Source organism: Miscanthus floridulus, chromosome 10 (assembly GCF_019320115.1).
Source record: "Miscanthus floridulus cultivar M001 chromosome 10, ASM1932011v1, whole genome shotgun sequence".
NCBI lineage: Eukaryota > Viridiplantae > Streptophyta > Magnoliopsida > Poales > Poaceae > Miscanthus > Miscanthus floridulus.
In genome coordinates, this window is record NC_089589.1 from 40,797,831 (window position 1) to 40,810,758 (window position 12,928).

Consider the following 12,928-nt stretch of genomic DNA (forward strand, 5'->3'; position numbering starts at 1 on the left):
GCAATTATCCATGTTCGTGGGCATTTGAAGAAGCGACAACCTCCGTCAATCCCCTCGGTGAATATCTGCACTAAGCAGTCCTCACCATGCATGCATTTTAGCCAATCTTCCATCCTGTTATCGTATCCTCTGAGAGGGCACTCTTTAGTGAAATCACTCTTGCTCTCGGGGGAAAACTGATACACTGATTCCTCAAAGAAATCAGGTCCAATAGACCCCTCCCACACAATGGGAGTTCTCTTTGTCCCCCCCTTTCCTCTCCCACTCCTGAAACCCTTTCCTCTAGATGACCCTCCAGACATTCCTACTCCAACGAAACCGAATACTGGTTTGGTTTTTCTTTTGGTTAGCAATGCATCCTAGAACGCATATATATAGGCGGAGGCAGGTTTGCTAGCCGTTGTGTTGTGCTTTAAATACTCCTGGAAAGTCTACTAAGAATCACTGAAAAACCTACATCGTAGGACACTTGAGAGCCTAGATTCCATGACTGAAAAGCCTATTCGATTTCGGACTTAAATCACTATTTCGAATGACACTAAAAAGTCTATTTGACGGTGACATGACAAATCACTGTAAAGGCTATTTTTCCTAGATTTCATGACTGAAAAGCCTATTCGATTTCAGACTTCAATCACTATTTTGAACCGGTAAAACTGATGCCACTGATTAATACGTACTTTAGGTAGAAAATTTTGGCATAATTTCCCCTATTTTTTGATGCAATCCATACACAAATATGAGATGAATATTTAACCTCAATACAACATGTTCAAACATACAAATATATTCCAAATTCATCTGAAACCATATACATGAGCATATTAATAGTCCACACAGTCCATAATTATAGTCCATAGTAGTTCATATTCGATAATAATAGTCCATACGGTCTACAAAGTCCACAAAGTCCATAATAGTACATAATAACATCTACCACAAACCCTCACTGTCTCCTAGTCTTACCCTTACCCTTGTGACCAAGAGCGTCGGTGCCTGGAGTGTAAGGGTCAGGTGGACGGCGTCGCCTAGTGCCTGAAGGCTATGTAGGCTGAGTCGAGGGAGCGTCCTAGAGCTGAGACGGGCCAAGCTCCTTGTGCCTTAGGTCCACCTCATCGTCATCATCGTCCTCGTCCTCATATGCAATGCCTATGGCCCTGTAGGTACTTGGCTAGACGAACCTAAGCCTGCAGAAGGAACGTGGATGTCTTACGTCGTGGCTGTCCTGCAACCACAACGAGCAGCCACACAGCGTAGCCGATGTGACAGTCTTTGTTGTACAAAATTATGTTAACCAAAAGAATTTAACGTATTAATAATATATTTGAAAGAATATTTTGAATCTTACGTCTAGAAAGCTACGCGTGTTGTCGTCCCTGATTCTCAGACGAAAACGCTCAATGTCTTCAACCGAGCATTCGAGGGTATTACCCTGCAACAAAGTTCTTAGTAAGATTGTGGTGGACATTGAAAAATGAGGATGCTACTAATCTAGTATGGAGTACTAGTTAATTCCTGACCAGTTCCTCAACTCCATCTGTTGTATTGAATTGTCTTCAAAACACCTAGCTGATTGACATCTATTGCTAGTAGTAGGTCTGTTCAATTTTTTTGCATCCAGACCAATGATAAGGAAACCTAGCTCAATGATTGGTTTATGAACAGAATGGATTCTCTAAAGAATGGAAGAAATCAAACTCCATCCAGTCCTCTTCTGAAAGCATGATTATGTTGCATGATTAAATTAATTATAAGGATGCTACGCCTCAAAGGTGCACCAATGATAAGAAAACCTAGCTAAATGATTGGTATGCAACTTAACATAGAAAAATAAGGTAATTGACTTACCACTCTGTCCAAAATTAGTCCTGCCTCCACCTGCCTTCCTACACGAGTAGTTTGGTCATACGCCGTGTCTTCATCGTCGAAGGACTCGATGTCGGCGTAGTCATCTTCTGTCCATTGTAGCCTTAGCCTACAGCGTGTCGCACATTGGTACCAAACTTGGTAGCGCCTGTACTCACAGTTCGTGTGTGGCTCGTTGTTCTCGTCCACGTTGTCGTGCAACAGCTCCCATTGTTCAATGTAGTACTGGTGGTGCTTCTCCCAATCAAAAATCTTCCCGTTCTTCTGACGATCCAACCTACACGTCATGTACGATGTTAGTTTCTCAATCCATGTACATGTCACCATATTAAAAGTGCACGTATGTCATCATTACTTCATCTTATATAGGAATTAATGCAAATGGACCTTCACGAGACAATTGAAATAGCAAAACACTTACTTGTGTAAGTCAACGCCAGTCGAGAACGGAGCCGTTGGCCAAAGCTGTCTCACTCCAAATTAGTGTGCAACTCTATCTGGCAGGTGGAACTAGACAGCATAGAAATAGATTAGAGGGCACCTCATCCTATAGAAGTCGTCATCGCACCCACACATGTTGCTCAACTGAAAAGGAAGTGCCCTCTCTCCGTCGTACGGCTCCCACGACACCTGCAACATGTCCAAACAAGATGTTAGATGCTATACTAAACCATTTCAAACCAGCATGGAAAATAAAATTTACTTACACTAGATGCCGTGAGCGTGTCTAGCTCGTTCGTGAACTCAATGTACGCCCGCTCTAACCTCACGTGTAGAACCCTAACCTAGTCCCAAAGGTACGCCCATGTCGGCTGCCAACGAGGAGGCTGACCTACGAACCACTCACAATGAGCCAGAACCTCGGGATGGCCAACTGGTAGACGAGCCCACATCCACAACTGGAGTAGGTACACGCATCCACCAAGTGATGATGAGGACAAAGTCCGATGACACGCCTCACAAAGCTATCGGTCAAGAAAACCCAACACTGCAGAGCCCCAGCTGTACTGACCCGCCTAGTCCCAGTCAGTGAGGCAGTGGACCCACATCCACAACGCAGTGTCACCCTTGGTGTCGGGGAAAAGAACGTAGGGAAATAGGTGTAGGATCCACGCCCTGTAGTAGTACCCAACTGTCTTCTCATCTGCCTCCTCGGGGCACTGTGCGAACTCTTGCCAGAGCCAGGAGATTAGAACTCCAGAAGTGCGAGCCCCTTGCTCACCAACCTCATGCCCAAGGAAGTCCTCTACTCGTGCTCTCCAACCTTCTGACCTGCAATGTCCACTCACTGCATTGCCATGAATCCTCAGACCTAGCATCTTCTGACAATCCTGGAGCGTGACTGTCATCTCTCTGAAAGGCAAGTGAAAGCTATGAGTCTTCGGCCGCCACCTACATTTTAGACAAAGCAAGATTACATGTCAAAAAGGCAAGTGCATGAACAAATGGCCATGAATGGAGGCAATGATTGAAGATAATACCTGTCAACCAACACAGTTATGCCCGCTGAGTTGAACTTGGGCAACCCACGACGAACCTAAAAAGAGATGACATCTAGGCCAGCTCTTTGTAGGAAAGGAGTGTACCTATTGTCGTACTGCATGTCCAAGAACCCATTATGGGTTCTAGGACGAAGGAGCAGAAGGTCCTACATGGAATAAAACATAGTCTCCTGTTACTTCATGAACACATGTACGCTCACAAAAATTTGAACAAGACGTATAGATTATTACCTGCCCCTCCGCTATGAGACGTCCTCGGTGGGTCTCCTCGTACGTCGGGTCGAGCAGGTGGAATTGCGCCATCCTACAAAAAAAAGTCAATGAAATAGAAATTCAATATACAATGAAGCATAAACTTAGAAATGTATAAGTAATTGACACAATTACAAGCATAAATTGAGATATGCATAAAAAAGTGAATGAATACGACAAATATGAAATAATGAAAACAACCAATAGCCGCACCTCACTAATCTGCCAATGGCAAGTGCGAGAATTGTGGCCCAGTCTACCGCACTTGTCGCACTCGTACTGCTCGGGGTCAGTAAGAAATGGGGTTCCTCTCCCATGCCTCGTTCTTCTGGGTATCTGATCCATAACCATCATGTGCCTCGTCCTCTTCCTTGATCCACGCTTGTTCCAATGGTAAGCTGGATCCATAATGTACTTTGGCCCATCATATGTAGGCCACTCTCTAGGGTCCTGGAAAGGCATGAAGCGAGGGCTCCATGTGTGCACAAGCGTGTCAACACTGAACTCGTGAGGTATCCTGCTCTCGATATTAAAGTTGTGATGCCTAGCTACTGCCACCAAATGAGAACATAGAAAGTGGTACTGCCTTGGTTTACCACAAGTGCATGTGAAATCTTGGAGGATTACCACATGCATCCACGACTCTCAGACCTCACCGTCGGACGTTGTACCACCCCTATGCTCAACCTGATAAGTCCCTATGCCGTGGTCAAAACATGTAACCTCATGTGTGCTAACCCTTTCATTTGCCTTCTCTAGGCGTGCCTTTGGTTTCAGAGCCCATATCTCTCGATCACTCCGCAACTTCAATGCATGGGCGTGTCTATCGTTGAACCAGGCAAGAAGCTTGTAAAAGGTAAATTGAACGATTGCATTCACGGGCATACCACGTATCCCCAATAGCAACTTATTGAATGACTCCACCATATTGCTACACTAAAACTCGTACCTCCATCCGCCATCGTCGTGAGCTCTTGTCCATTTCTCCAAATCCCTCATCAAACCTATGAGCGATTGTCTATCTTCTGCATTTGATACGGTTCTGACCTACTCTAACTTTTTCTGAAAGTACTTGTCCTCAAGCTGTCGAGCAGCCTCCTAGAACAGATCAAAGTTATCCTTCACACTATCCTTCTAGAGTAGATTCTCGGCAAGGTGCCGAGTACACCAACGATGGTGCAAAGGTGCATACCCCTCTATCTGTTCTCGCACGGCATTAAGTATGCCCTAGTGCCTATTAGATATGACGCCAACCTCCTTGCCAGGCCCAACCACATGTATTCAGACTAGCCTCAAGAACCATCCCCAGCTATCATTGTTCTCCTTCTCAACCAAAGCAAATGCCAAAGGAACCAACTTATTGTTCGCGTCACAGGATATGGCTATAAGAAGTGTGCCCTGGTATTTGCCAATCAAGAACATACCATCAATGGAGAAGATAGGACGACGGTGCCTAAAGGCCTCGACACACTGAGGGAAGCACCAGAAAGCACGAAAGAATATCTGCCTCCTATCCTTCCATGCATTTGGTTTTGGGATGTACTCATAATGCATGCCTAGATTCACCGCTTTGATTGCAATGAAAAGTATTGGCAGCTGCTCATACCCATCCTCCTAGTCCCCATATATCATCTTCCACGCTCGCTGCTTAGCCCTCCAAGCTTTACCATAAGTTATCACATAACCTCCATACAACACCTCAACGGTCCTGATAATTGTCCTAACCTTCATGTTGGGTTCTCCCTGCAATATTTCCATCAACCGCTTGGCAATGAGGGTAGATGTCAACTGTCGATGCTTCAGTGTGAGCACATGGTCAGCACAATTGTGTGCCCCGACAACTTTTATGATCTTCCACTTTTCAGTGACCTTTTGCTTCCTTGCACAAACCCTCCATGGGCAGCATTCCTTGTCACACACAACTATGTAATGGCGCTCCGCATATGAATGCAAGACCTTGTAAGGTCCCTTTCGTATCACTACAAATGCTTGCAACCACCTCTTCAATGCAGGGAGGTCCTTGAATACCCTACCCTTCTCAATTACCATGTTAGGGCCGGCCTCAGGAGCTTCTAGGAGCTCATCATCACGTCCTTCTGCACATGCTTGATTGGAATGAGCAAGATCGCTGAACTCGTGAACTCTTGGATCATGACGGCCGGGAAAGATATGCCTCAGCATCTCAACATCACTCTGTTAACTCTCCCACAGGGCGATCATCATCAGAATCAAGAGCCCTTGCCATCTCATATGGCTCTGAATCATTCATAATTTCAACACTATTGGAGCCACGGAATCCATCTCCATAGTGCACTTGCGTAGCAACAGGGGCACATCCACATTGTCAGGAATGTCTCCTGCAACATAAGTAGAGAAATAAGGAAAGAATGAAAAAATGGATGTAAGGAAGGGGGTAAGCTCTCAATAACCATGCGGATAAGACACTTACTCGGATGATTCTATGTCAAAGGGGTCTCATGAGGAGGATCTGCCACAACATCATGAGTCTGACAAGCATATCTAACTAGCTCATTGAGGGCAGATTGAGGCCCTGTTTGGTTGGGCTTTTGGCTTTGGCTTTTGGCCCCAAAAGCCAAAAGTCCAACCAAAGGGGCTGCTTTTGGAGGGTGCTTTTTCAGAAGCAGCTGCTTTTCCGTAGTTCATTTTTGAAAGCTGGGTTGACCCTGCTTTTGGCTTTTGGTTTTCTGCTTTTCGAAATTGGTGGAATAAAAAGCTCTTCCATAGTTGTTTCAAGAGAGATAAAGATAAAAGGTATATTTTATACCCGTTTAACCAAACAGCTTTCAGCTTTTCTACAGCTCACAGCCCACAACAGCTTTTCCACAGCTCACAGCCCACATCAGCTTTTTCCCACAGCCACAGCTCAACCAAACAGGGCCTGAGTATCGGGAATCGTAGGTGCAACCTCCACATCCATATCAGGTTCTAGGACGGGAGGGTCGAATTGTGCCTGCTAACCCATTGGTGGGGAAACCCCATGAGAGATGGGATCAACTAACACCCGACGCACAATTACGTCCAAACATTGCAGTTGGCTCTTCATAACCGATCTCACATAGTTCTCCCACTGATCCACACACCCAATTGGGATCATTCGCCTGAGGATGTTGGGAGGAGAACCTAGGTGCAGTACACCCTCAACTGCAATGCCATCATCATCATCTCCAAGGCAATGTAGCTCCTCCCGAGCTCTTGCAACCATCTCATTAAATGAAGGCCTATCAATGAATAGCACAGGCACGCTTTGCATGTCAACAAACTCAACATATCCATAGCGATTGCTTTCAACGGTGCCTCCATGATATATGGTCACTAGGTTGTCCATCTAGTTCAAACACATAACGAAACGCATGTCCTTTAGTCCAAATTAGACGATAGATAGTACCTAACAAGTACTTTCTAACTACAAACTAAGTAAATAAGATAATAACTACGTATATATATACAGTGTACTCACTAAATAGCTAGATCCTATTTAGTTAACTAAATATATAACTACCTATCTAAGTAGCTATCTAACTATATCTATGTACCTATGTATCTATGTTTCTATCTATCTCCATATCTCTCACACTAGATCACTAACTAAATTAACTACCCGAGTCATCACATTAACTAGTAAATGACAAATAATCGAACTACTACACTACAATCAAAGCTAACTAAGTACCTATATTGCATATTCATAATTTTTACCTGTCCGATGAGTTCAAGAGCTTGAGCAGGTGACGCTATAGGCAAACGAGCCGAACCCGAGTCGCAGCGGACGCCGGGCGTGGGTGAGGGCGACGAGCCGAACCGGCGGTGGCGCGGGCAGGCGCTATAGGGGCCAGGGCCGGCGGTGGCGCGCAACGGGCGTGGGACGGCCGGTGCTCCACGCGGCGAGGCGGTACGAGCGGGCTGAGGCCATGGGCGGTAGGCACGGGCGCGGGCGCGGTGGCCGGCACGGGCGGGGGGGGGGGGGGCGGTCGGGGACGGCCGGGGCAACGCGCGGCGGCGGGCGCGGCGGTGCGGCAGCGGTGGCTCGGGAGCGGTAGAGAGAGAGAGAAAGGAAGGGAGGGCCCATACGTAAGACATGGCTCGGCGCCAATAATAACGGCGCCCAGCTCGGCACCAAGATTCACGGCGCCGAGCTTGGCGCCAAGATCCACGGCGCCAAGCTGGCTGCCATGTCAGCGTCCACGCCGCCAACGTGGCCCCGGCCTAGGCACCAGAATCATTGGCGCCGAGACGTGTAAGCTCGGCGCCACCAACGATGACGCCGAGCTAAGGGTCTAGATTTTAAAATCATACCTCCAGGGACATATTTATTAAAAAAAATCAAAAAAGGGCTAAAAATAAAAAATTCGGCCCCGCGTCCATGCTTCTTCCTAGATCTTGTTGAACAAAGCAACACAAAGATAACTCAAGTCACTCCTTGCATTTTACAATGTGTTTGGTTTGCATCATGATACCATCCAAAATGAACCGGTCCTATATTCGAGCCTTAGTATGTCCTTTGGTTTACACCATAGATCAGCATCATTCCACTAGAAAGGTAAACCATCGGACAGGGCCATTCCTCGCGAAACTATAAGACGACCTGTGCTGGATCAAGTGATTCTGCTTGGGATCACTTCACAAACCAAACACACTATCAAAGGCTTGTTTGGGAGACCTCTCTAGCTCTGAAACAGAGATCCAAAGCACCATCTATACCATGGAGAAGCTCCACCGTGAATCTGGACTCCCACCATAGAGCTAAGACACCTGTTTGGCTTGCAGCGCAACTCTAGATCCAGAAAGTGCAGGTTTTGGTGGGAGTGACCACTTATGCCCTTAAAAGGTTGCATGCTAGATTTTTTTGACATATCTAGCACACATGAGCGATTGATATTGGTTTGAATGGAGATCGTAATTATTTTGTTTGGATTTATTATTATAATGAAAACAACACAAATACAATATCTCAACACAAATGTACATGAGCATCCAATGCTGACGCAATAAAAGAAAATCATGGCAATACATAAGATATACAATTCACCTATCCATGTCAATAACTCAACAGAAATGCAAATGTCGATACATAGAAATTTAAACTAAAGGTTTAATATAAACTAAAAATTCAAGACTTCCATTATACGGTTATTTAAGAAAGAGCAAGAGCGGTAACATTAGCATTCGTATCCTCATGAAATATGGTCCCTTAGAGTATATTCACATCAACAATAATATCTCTATAAATATAGGAGAAGTAAACGGTTGTTGCAATTATTAGTGCAAACCTAATGGACATTTCAGAGTCTGAAGTTCCCATCAAACTCATACTTGTACCTACATAATTTCACCACTAAACAGAAAACAATAGAGTACCAATCAAAGGGCTAAAACCCCGTAAGAATCCAAAACAGATACCGGAGTGGAGCTAATTTTTATGTATAGATCTAGAACCGGTGGAGCTCTCCCAAATAAGCTTCAACACTTCTTAAATTCTCACACTTAGCAAAATATACGGAGCAAACATGCAAACTATTTCAAAAAATATATTTTGGATATTAAAAAAAATCGAAACTTGTACATCCATAATATATCAAGTATGTACTCATATAAAAAAGTGGAGATGCAAACTAATAAAACTAGAAACATTTATACAAAAATAACAAATTTCATATGTATTTGCACAATAAGACAAGAACCTAGGAATTTTATCATGTACTAGTCCACATACACATGTCATTTATTATTTCGGTAATTCTTGGGACAGGGATTCCCTCCGCGGGACGCTTGCTTGTTGGGCCTGCGAACCGTCCCAAGTAACTTGCCTGTGGCACAAGTGGCCCTGTCTCCACCACACACCGCTCCTCCCTCACAGCCTTGCGGTCACAAGCTCCTAGCCTCCTGCGTCCAGACCCGTACTCAGAGGCCTCTTGCGCGGTCTTGCCTCCGGCAACGATGCCCACCGTCACGTGCCCACGTCCACCCAGCTCCGCCTACCCGTCCCACTTCCTTCTCCTACCCGCACCGCGCCATCCGCCCATCACGGCCGCTCCACTAAGTCAGTGAGACTCCATAATGTATCCTCCAGCAAGCAGGCGAGGGAAAGAGCTTCGTGTGACGTCGCCCTGCCAGCAAGTTGCCCACGCCGCTGTCGCACCGGCTTCCGTGCCGTAGCCGACCTCCACGCTGGCGTTGAGCTCCGCAACGACAAGCCTCCATTCGTCCAAACAATTAGGTGACATTGCACTGAAAGCGCATATTACAAGCCTATGTTTAAAGTGTTTTAGATGTTTCAGATGTATGTTGCAAATATTTTATATCGATGTTGCAAAAGTAGATTGAGATATTACACATATTGCAATGGCTATATACGTACGTTTCAAGTGTATGTTACAAATGTTTCGTTTGGATGTTGTAAAACTCAATTTCGCATATGTATGCAAGTGTTTTAGGTGTTCTCGTATGCATGTGGTAAGTGTTTCATCTTGATATTTGCATATGTTTGCAATGGCTATACACGTGTTTTTAAGTTTGTTTGGGTGTTTTGCAAGTATTTCAGACATATGTTGTAAATGTTTTAGCTGTTTCGAATATATGTTGCAAGTGTTTCATTAAGATATTGCGAAAGTAGATCGGGTGTTGTATATGTTGCAACGTGCGTGAGAAGCGGAGGAGGCGCGCGCGGTCTGGCCGCGCATGCGATGTCCGGGTGGCGCGGGCGGGGCATGTTGGCTCGAGCGTGGGCATGAAATGGAGCCACGCGCAGGGGAAAATGGAGTGCAGCGCGGGTGTGTCCGGACGCGTGCGTTCGTCGGGCGTCCAGGTGCTAGCACTACCGTTATTATTTTGTATGATTTTTTTCTAATTTAAGTTTTTATCTCAACTAGATGAGTGCCTGTGCATTGCAACGGGTGCAACATAAATTGAATGAGACATTTGTTAGCCAAGTCAAAATCAACAATATATCAATTTAATTTTTCACGTGTATTATACCATGATAATGTCTAGAAACACATTCATTATCGTAATGAATCTAAAATAAAAGCTAGGCTTGGAGCTTGTTGTCTGAAAGTTACGACAAACATCAGTTGCCTCAAAGGCTGAAAATTTATTGCTAGGCATCGAATTAAATTTATCCATGCTCTGCCTTGCCCAAAACATGTATACTCGGACTTACAATATCCAGCCCGCATGAGGCATGGCAACAATTCATTTTTTGGGAAAAAAGTATTTGTTCTCAACACGCAACGCAAAGGATGAAGAACGAGATTTGGATTACGATCATGATCATTGTGTGGTGATATTTCAATAAATTCCTTTGTCTTCCCATAATTCTCTTTCCATTTTATTCCATTTTATTTACTTGTCTTCCAGTATATCCATGCGGTGATTATTTGCCTACCGGTGATTCCGTGAGTTTTATTCTATTTTATTTACTTGCCTTCCAGTGTCTGCATGCGGTGATTATTTGCCTGCTGGATATGGATCGCATGAGTATTTTGGTCCTGCCGGGTAGATATTGGCAATCCATATGTTCTAGTTGTAGAGATTAGGAAAAAATATTTGTTATCAACACGTAACGCGAAGGACGACGAACGAGATTTGAATCACGATCATGATCATTGTGTGGTGATATTCCAATAAATTTCTTTCTTTTCCCATAATTCTCTTTCCATTTTATTCTATTTTATTTCTTGCCTTTCAGTGTCTCCATGCGGTGATTATTTGTCCGTCGGTGATTCCGTGAGCTTTATTCTATTTTATTTACTTGCCTTCCAGTGTCTCCATGCGGTGATTATTTGCCAGACGAATATGGATCGCACATGAGTGTTTTAGTCCTGCTAGGTAAATATTGAGAGTCCGTATGTTTTAGTTATAGAGACATAGAAGAGATTATTGCACACGGATATTTTTTTTTGCGACGCACACGGATACATATATGGATGTACCTAGGCTGTGTTTAGTTCACAAAATTTAGGAATTTCTATACTGTAGCACTTTCGTTTTTATTTGGCAATTAGTGTTCAATCATGGACTAATTAGGCTCAAAACGTTCGTCTCACGATTTCTAACCAAACTGTGCAATTAGTTTTTTTCGTCTATATTTAATGCTCCATGCACGTATCGCAAGATTCGATGTGATGGCTACTGTAGCACTTTTTGGAAAACTTTTTGGGAACTAAACGCAGCCCTAGTACTATGCTTCACCGGAGGAGCTCGGAATTTGCATAACATTGGTGGGCCCCAGCTAATAATCGGACGCGACGAACCGGCCACGCTGCAAGCAAACCGGCGCGCTCCTCTTCCAAGCCGGTTCTCGCCTCGTCGTCTCCGGCACGCCACTCCGCAGTCCGCACTCGCCTGCTCTTCCCGGCAGCAGGGGACTTTGGCATTTCACCCATTATGAGAAACAGGTTTCGCAGTTTTACCAGCCCTCAAAGTGGATTCACTATTTTGCCATTATGAAACGTATGCAACCCAATGAAATACATTTGTGGTGGTTTTAGGTCGTGGAAAAAAAAGAAGAGGACTCCTTCCATTCCTACCCCTGGCCGCTGTAACTTTGATCAGAACGGATCCAACGCAAAACGGATCGGCCGTCTCCTCCATCCCCAAGCGCTGGCCTTCCCTCCCCACGCTGCTCCCTCCCCGTGCCGGCGCCGGCGCTGGCCTTCCCCACGCCGCCACCTCCCCTGCCGGCACCGCCCTGCCACCACGTCGCTCCCCTCCCCAGGCCATCCAAGCGCCGCCTCCTCCCTTGCCGGCACAGGCCCGCCCCCACGCCTTCTCCTCCCCTGCTGGTGCAGGCTCGCCCCCACGCCTTCCCCTCCACTGCAGGCGCCAGCCAGCACCGCTCCACTTCGGAGCCGCCCAAATGGATGGGAGCAGCAGTTCGATGGGGGCCATCCAGAGGGCTGAGAGTAGAGTCATTCTCCCTCTTGTCCACTGCGACAAATGCAAATGCTGCATTGTCAAGGCATTGATGGCAAAGACAGAGAAAAACTATGGGCGCATGTTCTACATCTGTTCAACTCGAACGGTTCAATGATTTGTTCCATTTTGTTTGTAATTCATGTGTTGTATTGTTCAAACAATTGAAATTTATTTGCATTGGTGACAGATGGATGGTGGTGGATGTGACTTTTGGAAGTGGCAGGAGGACTATGAGCAATGGCTGGTTGATAACAAGCATGTGCCACCCTCTTATCAGCCTGTTTTTCAGAGCACTAAGATGCCACAACCAGAAGAACAGACCAAGGGAGATGGTGGACAACTAGAGCAGTTGAAGGACCTGACAGGAATAGCTA